This window comes from Triturus cristatus, chromosome 3_1, assembly GCF_964204655.1.
Source record: "Triturus cristatus chromosome 3_1, aTriCri1.1, whole genome shotgun sequence".
Lineage (NCBI taxonomy): Eukaryota > Metazoa > Chordata > Amphibia > Caudata > Salamandridae > Triturus > Triturus cristatus.
In genome coordinates this window covers 1060014598-1060030712 of record NC_140583.1, presented here as the reverse complement: position 1 = coordinate 1060030712, position 16115 = coordinate 1060014598, and the positions used below count along the sequence as shown (strand labels likewise).

General features: G+C 39.7%; 1 long non-coding RNA gene across 1 annotated transcript; it reads left to right on the top strand.

Annotated features, from left to right (window-relative positions):
- Positions 1–1779: 1779 nt before the first annotated feature.
- LOC146861509 (uncharacterized) lies at positions 1780–7095 on the top strand. Its single transcript, XR_014979268.1, has 3 exons — positions 1780–1874; positions 2381–2507; positions 3388–7095. It is a non-coding gene; the product is annotated as an uncharacterized LOC146861509 (long non-coding RNA).
- The last annotated feature ends 9020 nt before the right edge of the window (positions 7096–16115 follow it).

The window sequence follows — 16115 nt, the reverse complement described above, 5'->3', positions numbered from 1 at the left end:
CTCTGTACAGAACTCTAGCCAAGAAGGCATTTTTTTCCTATGAGCTCAGAAGTTACCCCAGATAATTTCCCATGGTTCAATGTTCCAGCTGGTCTCTTGCAGTCATTGCAGAAAATAATGGTGAACGTCTGCTCAAGATTTCCACCATAGCCACAACTACAGAGGCCTGAGCTTTGACAGCAGCTGCCACTTCCACTGCTCCAGCCACTGTATAACCTGTTCTACAGATATTCCAAGAAAAGTAATAAAGAAGAGGAAAGTGGTAGGTGAAGTTCATGGCAGTGAGGATGAGGGGGAGCAGGACCAAGTTCACGTGGAGTGGCAGAACTACCCATACCTCAAGAGGGCCGATTCCTCACCTAATGGCACAGCCCACTTCTACTTGCCAAATGTTTCAACTTGCCATTAACTTCATACGAGAAAATGCACTTCCTATATGTTTTCTAACAGGAACACAGTAAGTCTGTAAAGTCAATTCCCATTATAGAACTTTTGGTAAAAGTGGTTGAAAATTATGAGAGTGCCAGCTACGGTGCATACTTTAATACCTTGCCTGTAGAAAAAATATTACACCCATGACTATGCACTAATCTGCATAGAGCCTAACCCCTCCCCAAAGCCTACTTGGTTATTGCTGCAGCAGATTAAAAGAGATCAAGAAGCCCAATTACAGGTTGAAGAGCACAATCTCACTGAAATGGAAGATACATTGAGACAACATGGGCAGGAAAGCGAGTGTGTTTTAGCCTCACCAACAAAAATGGTCCCCAAGAACCTCCAAATGTGGAACGATATCTTGCCACTAACTGACCTCATACAGGAAAGCCAGCATTCAAATGCTATGTCCATTGCATGGAAAGAGGCCAGCTGCTCCCCCGTTATCGCAGGTGCTGGAACAGCCATCTCTGGTGAAAGATGTTGGCTTTTGGCAGAGACGGTGATCCGGCATAGACAAGGTAATCTGAAAAGTATGAGGAGAACAAAAGCAATCGAGGAAGGTGCACCAGTAAAGAAAGTCCAAATCCAAGCAGGTATTTTTTAGTATTTCCTTTTTATTTTCTTCTAGTATAGAAAGATAAGAACCAGCCAACGCGGTTCGTTCCACAACGGAACTTCTTCAAGGCTGAAAACAGGCAACATAACCACATATAAATGACAAAACAACATGTAAAGGGCTACAAACACACCAAAAAGGGACATAAATAGCAAATATCTGAAAGGGACACACGAATATGCTGTAAACATGCTCCAAGTTAGTATTATGTACCCTTGTCCCATCTCGTTTCAAATCCCATAAAATATGTATATTAATGCACCTATATTTCATTAATTTTGGCAAGGTTAACTTTAAAAAAAAATATATATTTTATAAGAGGTAGCAGATCTATAATTGTATTTATACAAGAAATTCATAAGAGAAACAACAAAAACCTGGAGGTGTAAAAATCATAAGGATGAACAGGCACTCACCAAAAGACGAGTCTATGTAACAATGGTGGATGAAATGCAATGTAACACGATCCCATGTGCATAAAATGTATGGAATGCAAAACAGCATAACACATCCAGTGTTTTAATATATTATACACCATACACAAAACTCTTTTGCCCTTCTGATACAGATATGTTTGTCTTCTCTCTTTGTCCTTGATGTTCTATTTTTCTTCTGTTATTGAGACACGCATTACCATTCCATCATGGCGCTTTTCTTCTCCGCGATCGTCTTATCGCGATCTACGGGATTTCCGGTTTACGGTCAGATGACCGACGTTGCCTGTGCACACTTACATTGTTTATAAAATGGAGTGCAATGTTTAAGACCCCGCCGCTTACTGGTGCCTTTCCTGGAGCTTAGGATTTACGGGACTTCCAAGGTATGAGTACCACTTGGGTACGATGGAATTTCACGGAGTTGTGGTGCGTTTCTCTCTATGTATGGGTATGTGTGTCTCCTCGCTTGGCGTTTCACTTAGGGATGATTTGGCTTGCGCTCCTCCAAAAACATAGGAGTACTTATAAATGTACTTGCATTGTGTATCACTTTCTCTTTTCGTTTATCGAAATATTTTCTAAACCGACAGTAACGTTCCTTTTCCCTCGAGACACATTTTTTTCTATATATTGGGTGCATGTGTATTATCATAGTTTGTTTCAGGTTTCGTTTGCTTTTTTTCGTTTATGTCTTCCTTTTTCTATGCGCCTTCTCCAATAAGACGAAGGTTTTTTGCTATTGACCTTGTTATTTGACATCCCGGTCTCGGATGGTCACATGATGTTGTACTTTTCAACTACATGCTGTACTAATTCAATGTAACACGTTTTTACTGGTACTCTCGAAGGCGAGACAAGTACGTTATTATACTTTGTTGTTTATTTGTAGATCATTGGAACCCTATCAATTGCCCTCTTATTATGAAAGTGACATAATGAAAAATTCAAGGGATTACTCTCTACACGTTTGTGTCTAATATACACTTTTCTTATGATGATTGTTTTTGAAACAGTTGGTAAGTTTTTCTCTTATTACCATTTCTGTGATTACTTCGCATTGACAATATTAATTTCATGTTTGTAACTTTTTCGTTTATCATTTGGATTATGTACTTTGTTTCTGATAATCATTCGGTTTATTAACTTCGCCGATTTACTTCAAATCCACATGTCTGGGATATCTTTTTTACCCCTGGTGCTTGTGACGCATTGTTTATCCTTCGTTTCTGAAGGGGCACAGTTAATGGTTGAGTGCCCTGAAGGTATAGAACTGAAAAGTTTCTTTAACCTTATGAATTATCATATTCTGCTCTTTATACATATATATATACTTTTTGTATACACCCCAGATCATCGTCTTTAGGAACGTTTTATGCACATGGGATAGTGTTACATTGCATTTCATCCTCCATTGTTACATAGACTCGTCTTTTGGTGAGTGGCTGTTCATCCTTATGATTTTTACACCTTCAGGTTTTTGTTGTTTCTCTTATGAATTTCTTATCTAAATATGATTATAGATCTGCTACCTCTTACAAAATAATTTTTTTTTAAAAAAGTTAACCTTGCCAAAATTAATGAAATATAGGTGCATTAATATACATATTTTATGGGATTTGAAACTAGATGGGACAAGGGTACATAATACTAACTTGGAGCATGTTTACAGCATATTCGTGTGTCCCTTTCAGATATTTCCTATTTATGTCCCTTTTTCAGACATCATTTTTAAACTATTTTTAATATTTTATGTATGTATCATGTTTTGTGGCTTTTATATGTGTGTTGGTCTTTTTGATTGTAGTATCAACATGTATTAAGTAATATTTTTGTTGTATTTGTAGCCCTTTACATGTTGTTTTGTCATTTATATGTGGTTATGTTGCCTGTTTTCAGCCTTGAAGAAGTTCCGTTGTGGAACGAAATGCATTGGCTGGTTCTTATCTTTCTATACTAGAAGAAAATAAAATGGAAATATTAAAGAATACCTGCTTGGATTTGGACTTTCTTTACTGGTGCAGCTTCCTCGTTTGCTTTTGTTCTCCTCATCTGGCCCCCAGTGGAGTTGTTCTACGGCGAACTCCGGAAGACTTGTGCACAGGAACATATATCATTTTGAGACTTTGGGATTTTAAGTGCTAAGCCAGTAGTCAGCCATAGTTCTTTTGTTTTAGCAATAATCTGAAAAGTATGTCCTTCTTTGGAAGTGTTGAGAAAAATTCTTATTATGCCATTTTGTGGTAAGATATGTTTGGGAAATAATGTTGATGCAACCCTATGGGGCGTAAAGACTGATACAGATAAGACCTTGGGGATGGTTCTGTTCTGGTGGCATACCACTTTTCAAGGCTCTTGAATTTGCCACACCCACAGAAGGAACTGCTCCCACTACTGTTTACTAGGCTGAATATAATTCCCTTACGGGAAGATCAATTATGACCACGGTATTTCTTGCAACTGTGGTCAGCAAAGGTAGCCATACAATAAGTCCACCGGCAAGAAGAGGAGAACATTGCAGCCACACTATCAGGATACCAGCAACAGAGCCTAGTTTCTCTGTGCTACTCACTCCATGTCTCTAATCCCGAGCCATAAGTGCAAGAATCACCAGCTTTGTCTCAGAATGAAAGACTTTCACGTCCGAACATTGTGTGCTCTAGAAGTAGAATATGGCCGTACACTGGAATTTCTGCAGAAATCTTGTTGCCCCCAGAATAGAAGCATCACCTCTACCTTCTGGAAGTGCAACAAGTAGTTCTCAGTCTACTTCCCAAAGTTACTCTTGAACAAGTACCCAGAAGTGTAAAGGATAACAGAGTACTCTATACGCAAGCATGCCCTGCTCAGCCCTAGCCGCCAACTGCCCCTGATTGCCTGCTAAAGGGCAGAAGCCTCTGATACACAAGACTCAATGCCTGACTGTCATAAAAAGTGATCATGTCACCCCTATCTTAAAAAAAACCTGACACTGACCTCTCTGATCCTGACAATTTCCACCCCATTTCTAGCATCCATACCTTAGCCAACTCCTGGAAAAATGTGTTAATCAACAACTCTGCACTATGCAATCACATTGCCCAGCACCAACTCCTCGACCACTGCCAATCTGGTTTCAGACCAGGTCACAGTACTGAAACTGCTGTGGTCCACCTTCTTGACAACGCTTTACGCTAACTCCATCAAAACGAATCCTGTCTTTTAATCCTAATTGACCTATCAGCAGCGTTTGACACGGTCCAACATGAAACTCTCCTGCACCTCTTAGAACATAGGATGGGTCTTTCTGGTACTGTTTTAAAATGGTTCTGTTCATTCCTTCAAACAGATCTCAAGCAGTCCTAATCAATCACGGCTTATCCTATCATAACATGTCTCGATCGGCATACCCCAAGGTTCTTCACTTTCCTCCACCCTGTTCAGTCTTTACATGGAACCCCTGACCGAAATCCTCAAACTCCCTAACATTACTTACCATATGTAAGCTGATGATACGCAACTCTACATGAAGATTTACCCTCCTGATGACATCAGCACCATCAATAACATCCTGATCAAAACTCAACACTGTCTAACTCTTAACGACCTCAAACTTAAAACCCTCAAAACCGAATTCCTATTAATTTCTGAACCCAACTTCACCTCAAACATCTAAGACTGGCTTCCACTACTCACTGACTTGAACTGTAACCCACATATCGTTGATTCAGCAAAATCCCTAGGAATAACACCCTCTCCATGCTGAATCACAACCAGAGGGGCTAATTGCCATCTCCACGCTTTAAGAAAACTAAAGCCATTTCTCCTAATGCAGATCTCAGTATGGTAGTTCCAGCACTTGTGATCTCCAAACTAGACTATGGGAATGCTACCCTCGCTGGCCTACTGAAAATAAAACTAGCACCACTGAGCGCTACCCTCAATGTGGCTGAACAGCTCATCAAAGGCAGAAAGATTTTTTTTTTATCACATCACCCTTGCCCTAAATCCTCAACACTGACTACTTTATGAATCAAGAATCTACCTAGAAAGAGCCTGCATAACATGCAAAGCCATCCACCACAACACTCCTTGCTATCTGGCCCAGAAACTGGTTCTATCTGGAGGGAACAGATCTTCTCGTAGTACAAACGCCCTACTACTGAAACCCCAAAAGTTTCACAAAAGAAAACTTACAAGAAATCTTTCTCCGGAATTGCCCCAAAAATCTGGAACTCTCTTCCACAGGAGACCAGGACCAACCCCTTATTCACTCTTATAAAAAAAAAGTAAAAATGAGATTAATGAATAATCTTCTTCCTGATGCGACTATCTGTCCCACTTTTAATTCATTTTGTGTTATTACCCTATGTCTCTTGTATCTTTTATACACGCTCTATGTTTTCTCCTTTGGATAGCGTTCAGGCTTCACCCTGTGACTCTACATTTCACTCCTTGTACATTCGGTGCTATTGTTATGTTGTACAGTGCTCTTATACCAACATTTTGCTCTTCTTCATAAATAAATAAAATAAAAATAAGTCTGGGCTGTGTGCTGCTATTTAGCTTTCTGACCATCAGTCCACCTTTGGTGGACCGAGCCTCTGAAGCACCCCAGAAGACACCACAGTGGGATATGTGTCCTTGCTCATGGCATCTTCCCATAAACACTTTGAGAAAAGAGTACATTTCTGTTATCCAAGGTATCCAGTCACATGGGCATCCCAAGAAAATGGCATCCAATAGAAGAGGGTCACCCCTTTGGACCGTGCAAGGGCTAGAGCCTAACCCCCTTCTTCCCAGGTATGTCAGCTTCACTGTGTCCCTCACCAACACTGAATCACATACCATTCCCACATTCATAGTAAAACCACAGAAAGGAAAGCACCCTTCTTCTTCTTCCACCACTGCTAACCTCATCCACATAACATTCACTAGAATACAAAAACCACCCACCACATTCATCTAATGCTGACAAATGCTCACTCTACAGTTACTCATACTACAAACATTGCTGGCATCATCAATCAACACAACCCTGATATACTCTTCTTGGCAGAAACCTGGTTCACACCTCCTAAACACACATCCTGGACCTCCTCATTCACGCTGGTAACAGCATCGAACACACATACATGCACACTCAAAATAGAAGGCAGGCTTGCAGTCAAATACAATTCTTCCTGGCCCTGTCATTCATTCAAGCTCTTCTCCTGCCACCTTTCTCAACCTCCAAAACAGGTTCCTTTCATCTGATCTGCAGATTTCCAGACCTACAACCACTTCATTGAAGAAATCCTCCATCCAACACACCCACCCCATATTTCTACAAGACCTCAACCTCCCTAGTGTATCCACCATGAAATCCCAGAAGGGAACCTTTAACACAATACTATACACATTGGAGATAAATCAACACATCAACAACCCAACCCATTCCAAAGCAATCTTGACCTTATCCTATTAGTGTTTCCTGGACAGATCACTTCACCATCCCATTTTCCATCGCACATACTGCACTTCAGCACCAAGGCCACTCGAGAGAAAAAAAGAAACTAATCTCCTGTCCCTTCATAAACATCCATCTGGAAAAATTCCAAGAATAACTAAATGGTTTGTCAAAAAACTTCCGGCCCTCCCTAGATGCCAACTCTCTCCTCAACATCTACAACACCACTAAGAGATATAATGTTGACCACAATGTTTCTTTGAAAATCTGATCCTCCAAGCTAAAGCCTCAGTACCCTGGTACTTTCAAGAGATTACCAAAACTATGTCCACTGTCAGGGGGAAGAAGTGGAGAAGGTCCAAACTACCATATAACCTAACCCGACTCTAACGTCTTTGTTCTGACTGCTGATCAGTGATCACCATAGCAAAAGCCACTTATTACAAGCCTACCATTAATGAGACAACCAACAGAAACAACAGCATCTTGACGGCCATCAAACATTGTGCAAATCCCTTCCGTCAACCCACAATCACCTTCTCTTCAACACAATGATCAACAAAATCATGTACAACATGGATCATTTTCAGCCACTCCCACTGCCTCACCACCAAATTGGCATCCTTCAATCTGCCATATGGATCTCCTGAACTGTCCAGAAGCCACCATATATAAAAACAATGTACCGCCTTCCTCCATCATCAAGTCTCCAAAAGATGCCCTAACTCGATTTCTCCACACATCTTCATTGGTACCAGATCACAAACAAAACATATATTTCAACTGACCTACAGATCAAAAAAGTGGAAGGAGGAAGAAGTAGAATTTCATTCAGCTTCCAAGAGGTACTGTCTCTATCTATCATAGATTGTAGAATGGAACACTCCAGCGATAAGACCCGATGATGACGCTATTCACCGAACCACACTAAGCAGAAATTACATACACCACATTCTGCGAACGTGTGGTTGAGGGTGACCGAGACAAAACGTTCTGAGACTCTGGCACTGAGACTTATGTGGTTCATTACCCCCCTTTCTGATAGATGACCTACATAATAAGCAGGAGATTTGCCCATGGTCTGTTTAGTTGTTTTTCTTATTGTGTAAGCTGTTTTAGTGGGGCAAACCCCAGTTTTTGCATTTAACAGTACTAAGCTACAAGTGGCTAATTTGGCCATATCTATGGGAGTCTTCTGTGGCCAGTTGACCTTGATCATTAACTTGTTTCTGACTTAAGAGCTGATTTAACTCAGTCTAATTGGAGTTCTAACATTCAGAAGCTGTTTGCAATTCTTCCCTAAATTTGTGAGTGTTTTTGCAGAAGTTGGGGACTCTCTAGTGATATTTATGAGATCAGACAGGGACAAGAGTTTTTGAATGGTACTAGTCTTGGGGCAAGAGGATATCTGTGTGACTCCCCACTTTCATCATCGCTGGGGGATAGGGTCCTTCTGTTATGCTGAGGTTGTCCCTCTAGATCCTTGGCTCATCTTTCAACAGTTGGTCTGACCTTATCTTGGGTAGTGTTCAAGCTACACACCTATTTGATTGGAGCATGTCGTTCAGGACAGGGAGGTACTCATCGAGGTCTCGCTTGAGGCTGCAAGTGGGATGCCATGTTATGTTAGCCACTCAGCTATCTCTTGTGGTTTCTGCACCGCCTCAAGCTGGGCTGTCATGTTGTTGCCTGCTGTGCTTGCTGCATTCCTCTAGGCTCTCACCATCTGTGCTGTGCCGACTAGAACACCCCAGCAAGCACATTGGCCAGTGTTGCACCACCTACTGGCACACGGGTAGGTGCACCTCTTAGGAAACTGACCCCATCATCCAAAAAGGGGAAACTTAAAATATTTAGGAGATCCCCTCCTCTCTGTCTGGACCGCATCAATCATTTTGGTGAACAAATACCATGGAGGTAGTACAGTCGGCAAACAAACTTCACTTCTATCCCTCAAATGAGTAATTTTGGGATCTCACATTTTTCTAGACCACTAACCTAACCTGCCCCTGCAGGCATCCTATTTTGTAGGGTTCTGTTTCTTTTTAAGATGGTTTACGCATTCAATATCAAAGATGCAGTATTTTTTCCTATCATTCTCGTTGCACTTGATACTGTTCATTAGAAACTAATCAGGTTTTTACACCTCTGGGAGAGTCTCCCTGGATTGAGCCTTAGCAGATTTGGTTTAACTGGATCCCTTTTTCACACATCATACCGACACTCTTTTCAATGAAAACAGAGTTTAGGTAGCCTTGTGTGGTGAGGCTTCCCAGGTCATGAATATGTTACAAACAAATCAGGCCTAATTGTATGCTAACATGAATGCACATATTCCTTAAGGTGTGCATGTGAAAACTGTTTGAATAGTAGCGCTAACAAATGTGTGCTTGGTGCCGTATTTATCTCAGAGCTCCATTTTGACATTAGTTGTGTTAATAAAACCACAAATTAAAAAAAATTCACTCTCAGAAAGATGCAGAACTATGCCTATGTAGTGATTCCAGTCACATGGTCATCCTGCCTTGTATGGATTTGACTTGGAAGGAAACCGAGATTGTCACATTTGCCTGCTTTTCATGCACTTCTGCAACAGGGACATTGTCAGTGTTCTGCGGAATAGGAGATGTGCAAGAGCGCCCCACTCTATCCATATGAAATCACAGGCGACAAAGAAATAAAAGAATGCTGGAATTAAAGGTGGCCGCCACACATGGACTCATCACTAAAGGGCGCATGCTTAGAGACTGATTTCCAACTGCAAACAAAGCGACAGCATAAGGTATGCAGGGATGTTGACATGGCTTGGAATAACAAAGCTTAGCCTGGTAACTACATAATATGTAGAATGCTTATGCAAATTAGGTAGGATTTAGACTAACAGTGTAGGGATGGGTAGTGAAATATGTTTGGGAAATTGCCCTAACTTTAGTCATGACAGTTGAAACTTTTATGATCATTATAATTATTCTGATACATATAATTTGTATACAATCATGCATAATAAATAACTAACCATTGTAAAATACCAACTATTGTGCGTGTGTTATCTGTTCCTGGGAAACAGGATTATTCTTCACTTAGGATACCCCCTGCAGATGAGAGATCCTCTGACAGCTTCTGCCTTACTCCTAACACTCCCTGTATATTGGAGTACAACTCATTACAGAGAGAGAGAGAGAGAGAGAGAGAGAAAGAGAGACACTTGCTGAGTCTCCCTTTCTCCAAATACAGTACAACATATATTATTTCCTTTTGGGGTAGAGAGATCTCCTGGCTGTGCCCTTGTAAAGAGTGGGGGGCACAAGTATCTGACATCTAACACAATATCTCATCCCACTGAGGAGAGCCCATAAAAAATGTGCCTGGGTCCTGTGGTAGAAGGTCTGACTATTGCACTCTCAGCCTAAACCAGGGAGTGAAGAAAGAAGATGTGTACTCACGCCTTTCACACCATCATGTCCTCTGCCCCTTCCCTTGCAAGCAGAGGCTCTACCATTCACAACCTTTTCGGGTTTGCATACTGCATTTAACGGCATTTGTTATGTCTTTATGCCGCAGACCTAGACAACCCGACCTTTAATAGTGGAAGCAGATGTTTGAGATGTCTCCATGGGAGCAGTTTTGTCCCGTCGACAAGAGAACACTGGTCAACTTCATCTTGTGGTCTACCAATTGCAGAAACTAAACCCTGCTGAGCAACCAGACCACAGAGAAGGAGCTCCGGGCAGTTGGCTTAGTCTTCAGAGTTTGGACTTCAGTTGCCTGGGGCAAAAAAACATGATTACTGGATTCACGAGCCATCCGAATATGTAGTTCCTGAGGTCAGCTCGGGGAATGATGCCAAGACAGTCGCAATGGATGTTCCTCCTTGCAGTATGTGATTCATGCATCAAGTGCCAATCTGGAACTGCTAATTGAAAAGCGTCTCCTTGTCACGATGTGCAGAACCCAAATTCAGACACTCGTTTGGAAAATTTCCCACTGATTATTCCTGAACATAATCTAATTACGGTCAGTTCCAAACTTAATGGATGAAGTCCAATCGGCACATTGACCATTTGATCTCCTAACATGGGCTGCAGGTCATACTCAGACAATTGAAGGAGGTCTCCAGGAGGACAATCTGTATTTTCCACCAGATGACCCGAGGCCATGGGCAACCACAGCGGCGCTGGAACTGATGGTGCGACTGGTGCTGCAGCACCCCGCAGAATTTGGTGTCAATTCATCAAGAGGCCAAAAGATTCTGAGACCCCTTGAAAGGTGTGATCTTACAATATTAGCTGTTTTTAAGGACAGGCAAGGTCAATTGTAATTAAACGGAATGCCAGAATATCCCACTTCTTTTATTTACGTCATGCAGATAAATGGTTCCACTGCCCTGGCTGTAAATTGGATCATTTTAGAATGTTATCCTAGTGACAGTTGTTAGGCTCCCCGAGAAGCGAGAGGAGGTTACACACCCTGACACAAACATCAATGACTTTCTGCAGGGTCCTTTCCAAAGTTTACATACATTCCTAAATACGGCACTGTTGGGCAACTTCATGTTATTATCTTATTGACAAACTCATCATAGCCAATCTAAAGAATGATTGTTTTTGTTTGAGCGATTCGCACAATAAGAAAACAATTCTGGTTCATTATTATGATATAACCACCCCTTCTTAGCTGAACTCGATGCAGATGCAAATGCAAACTCGCGTTTTTAGTGTATTTTAGGACATGAAGGGCGAAAGGCTGCAGGAGGAGCCACTATATAAGAAAATAGTTATTTATTTTTAATGACCTATACTTTGAATGATATCCGTTGACAAACTTTCTTTTTCTTAATTTGTTCAGGTCTCCTTTCCGAGAAGTGATATCGTCCATGGACCTACACATGCCGCCGAGTTTGGTTTTTCTCCAGTGTGGTAATATCTTTATCTTTCTTTTCCGAGTTCCACGGGTCGATATGGGGTATAAAGCGGACCCTTTCAGAGCTGAAAAACGCAAAATATTGTAGTTTTTTTCCAGAACAAGTTTCACCATATTTTACCTGGCGGAATGTCCGCAGGGAAAAGTGGCTGGAAAGTTTGGAATGTATCTGCTACTTTATTCCCGAAATCTTTGTGTGTGTGATTAGTGCACATTCTATAATGAGGACGCTGTGGTACTGGTCTTTCCCTCAGTTTGAAGTGTTCTATTCTCTGTGCAGTAGGTGCATGAACCCACTGAACTACTGCACTGTCAGTTGACAGCAATCATGCTTGTTACGTCCCCCCGAGGGTCTTCCCATACTGGCGGATTAACTTAATCCACACAACACAATAACGTGGCTTCTTGTGTTGAAGGCAGCCTAGGTTGATATGTGTGTGATGCAACAAGGAGTGTTCATTAAACCTAATAAACATTTGGGAGCTGAGGAGCTACAAAACCCCAAATAGTAAGTCATTTTTAAAACAAACTCTTTAGCAAGAAGTTAAGTCTAGATGAGAACAAGTCGCCAATCTTATAATAAGTAAAGAATAGATAGTGTGATCGCTTGTGCTAGTACTTCAAACAAATGTATATAAACCATTTTGCACAACAAAGTTATATGTAAATTAGTAGCATGAGTGGGGGAAAGGAAAGCACTGTTGCCTCTGGTAAATGCTGTCTTGTGCTCTGCTTCTCACTGCAAATGACTTTCAACTTTCAAAACTATGTTGTCCTTGGGGGTGGAACGGGACATTGTTTTGTTTCTGCGAGACCTCCACAGGTGAAATATGGAAAAAAGCAATAAAAAACCGTGAAATGAGAAAGAATATTATTCTTTTATATTAAAAGAAGGGAAGAGATAAAAAATAGAAGAAGAAAGAAGGGATGGAGTAAGAAGAAGACGGGAAAAAGAGTCGGAGGGACTGGATAGTGAGAAAGAGAGGTAACTAATTAAGGTAATGGTGAGTGCAAAGAGAGATAAGAAGTAAAGGGTAACCAATATAGATCCAATTTAATTTTATGACATAATGATAATGAGGAGACCGTAGATATTCTATATATGTCAGAAATAAAATTCTACCATGTTAACTCGGATAACTTAGAGGCATCTTTCCAACAGGAGAGTATAACTTCAAAGCAAGTTTAATAAAAAGATACAGTAACAAAGGTGTGGTGAAAAGGTGTTCCAAGTCAGGTGACATAGATCCCGGGAAAACATTTTTGATTGTTCATGGTATATTACAGTGGAAGATCTTTAAACATGTATACCAACTAGCTTTCCAAAAGTTAGATACCCCAGAGCAATAATAAAGTAAATGAGTTAAACTACTATTGGGAATGGAACATGACCAAAATAGTGTCGAGGCAGATGCATTAAATTTGAAAATATATTCTGGGGTAATAATAGCTCTATTATAAATAAAAAATAGAGTTTGTGTAATACGTACAGCTTTGGAGGTGTTGAAAACTTTAAGCCAAAATGTATCCCAGTACTGAACTGACAGTGATGAGAAAAGATCAGTTTCCCATAATATTTCAATTGCATTTTTGTGCGCTCAGAGGTTGAAGTTAGTAAACGTTTTGGCTGTAAATAATTCATGTAAAACAGTGGAAGAGATTGATGCAAAATAAGTATGTTCCAGTGTTTTAATTTGCTGAAGAAAAACAAGGTATTGGGAGTTAATTTATTTTTCTTTCTAGCAGAGCAAGCAATGGTGAAAGCCCTAAATGCGGATTTAAAAGCATCCCAGTTATTAGGAATAGAACTATCAATAGATTTGTTATTTTGAAAGAATTCCTAAGAAAAAGCAGTAAATAAAACATTTAGCTGATAACAGGAAGTTATTAAATCTACAAAGACCTGTTTTAGAATTACCAAGGGAGCCCCATCTCTATGGAATGGAACCAAATGTTGGAAACACTAAAGGCTAAAGACCTGATAGAACCCATTGGTTCCCAGAGTGTATAGGATCTTTCCCCTACAGGACGCTGAGCCCATGCAGTACCATCTACCAGCATAATCATGCCCAAGGAAACTATACCAAATGTACATACATATTAGGCAAGTGTTGCACCCCATTGAAATATTGTACAACTAAACCTTAAGGCACCATATAAGGTAGTGAGCCAGTTTGGGGGGGGGGTGGAGGTACGGAAAAGAGAAGTTGGGGTAAACGATTGAGATTTGTAAAAGATTGTTTTACTACAATATCATCCAAAACGGATTCTGAACACAGCTATCATAAACATGGAAAAATGTGATCACATATGTTGGACCACACCAGCAATACAAAGCAAATGTGTTAAAGCGCAAATGGACTACTGTAAGATCACAAATGTAATGGTGGATGACGATTGAACTGTGAAAAGCTAATAAACTTTATTGTACTGTTATTAATAACAAAACCAATAAAAATTGTGTTAACAAAATAGATTTACCAAGGGAGAGATTAAGACAAAACACGGGCATGATCTGAAATAAAAATGGAACCAATTGCTGATGATTGTATCGATGGTAACAAAGATTTGGTAACTAAAACATAATGAGTCCTGAACAGGGTATGATGAACATTAAAAAAGATTTTTTAGTCACATGCATCAGGGTTACAGGTTTTCCAAACATCAAATAATGGACGAGTGGTAATAGCTGATTGGAATGCTTAATATGGTATTTGTCGGGAATTAATTTGCATTTAAATTTCCTGCCCGTAAAGGGGTCAACCCATTGACTAAAATCACCTGCTACAATAATGTTGGGATTATCATTAGAAGTAACTTTTACTTTAATACTATGCCAGATGTCAGGGACAGATTTAACTGGGCCATAACATTTTTATAGAGAAATATGTTTATTATTAATGTTAGCAAGACCAATACTCATTGTCTATTAGTATCACATTCAGTAGATAAAATCAGCATTTTTAACAATATATAAATGCAACACCCCCCTTGCAATTAATAGCCGGGGAGAAAAATACCTGATCAATCCATTGGTGTTTCAATTTAAGCAATTCAGCATCATTACAATGAGTTTCCTGTAAAAAGGCAATATGGGGGTTAAGTACTTTTTGTATTTTAACCCGATGTCCAAGACTACAAAGCAGCAAAAACAAAAAGGGAGACAAAATGACACTATTGCCTAACAACAATATAATTAAGGCTCCCTCTTTCCCGTTTTTACTGATTTTTACAGATCAATACAGACAGAAAATCATTTATTTTCCTGTCTGTATTTATTTTAAAATGTGAATAAAAATGGAAATTGGGTTGTTTTTTGAGTGATTCTAAGTGCCGTCAATCATGACTGCCAGGCCCAATAGCTGTGTGGATTGACAAGTAAGGGGTTAAAACATTTATTTAAGTAAAGAGCCTTAAACAACAGTAGAAATGCTCAATTTTTTCTTATAGGTGCATATTTTATCATCTGATTTTGTTTTTATAATTGAAACCTGTCTACGGTTCAGGCATAGGTGCACATTTTTTCACTCAAATAAATGTAGAAATATACACATTCCAGCTTCATTTCTTCACAAAACCCAAAATAAGTATGGATAAATACAGATAAAAGTATCAAACAAAAATATATATATATATATATATATATATATATATATATATATATATATATATATATATATATATACAGACGGAAATGTCCAAAAAATAAATACTATAAAACCGGGAGCCCTAAATATAATTCACATGAAAGATACACAAAGTGATATTGGAGAATGTGTAAGCACTCAATTCAATTCAATTAAAAAAAGTCTTTTTTGCGATTATTCATCTTAAAAGACCGAACAGTCAGTATATTAAAATTAGATACAACCAAAAATAAATACCTATATTTACATATTAAAACAGTTCCTAATACAAGATTAAATATATCCCACGCACAAGACTTTGAGCACATCATAAAAAAACCATAAAAATACATAATTCCACGTAGTTCGTTCAATACCCCAAGGGAAAATATCTTAGCTATTAGGGCCCCCCATTTTTCATCCGCAACACCCATGCCCAACTCAGGAACTTAGCTACTCCTATTACTGGGATCTCATTATAGCCAGATTTCAGCAGCCTCTCAGCGGCCATCGCAGAGCTGGTTCCTAAGGACCGACATGCTGGTTTTAGCCACAAGCTACGAGGTTTGTGATAGACCGGACATACAAATAGGAGATGGTCAATATCTTCGGTATGATCCAGGCAAAATCGGCACTTATCACCAATTCCTGGT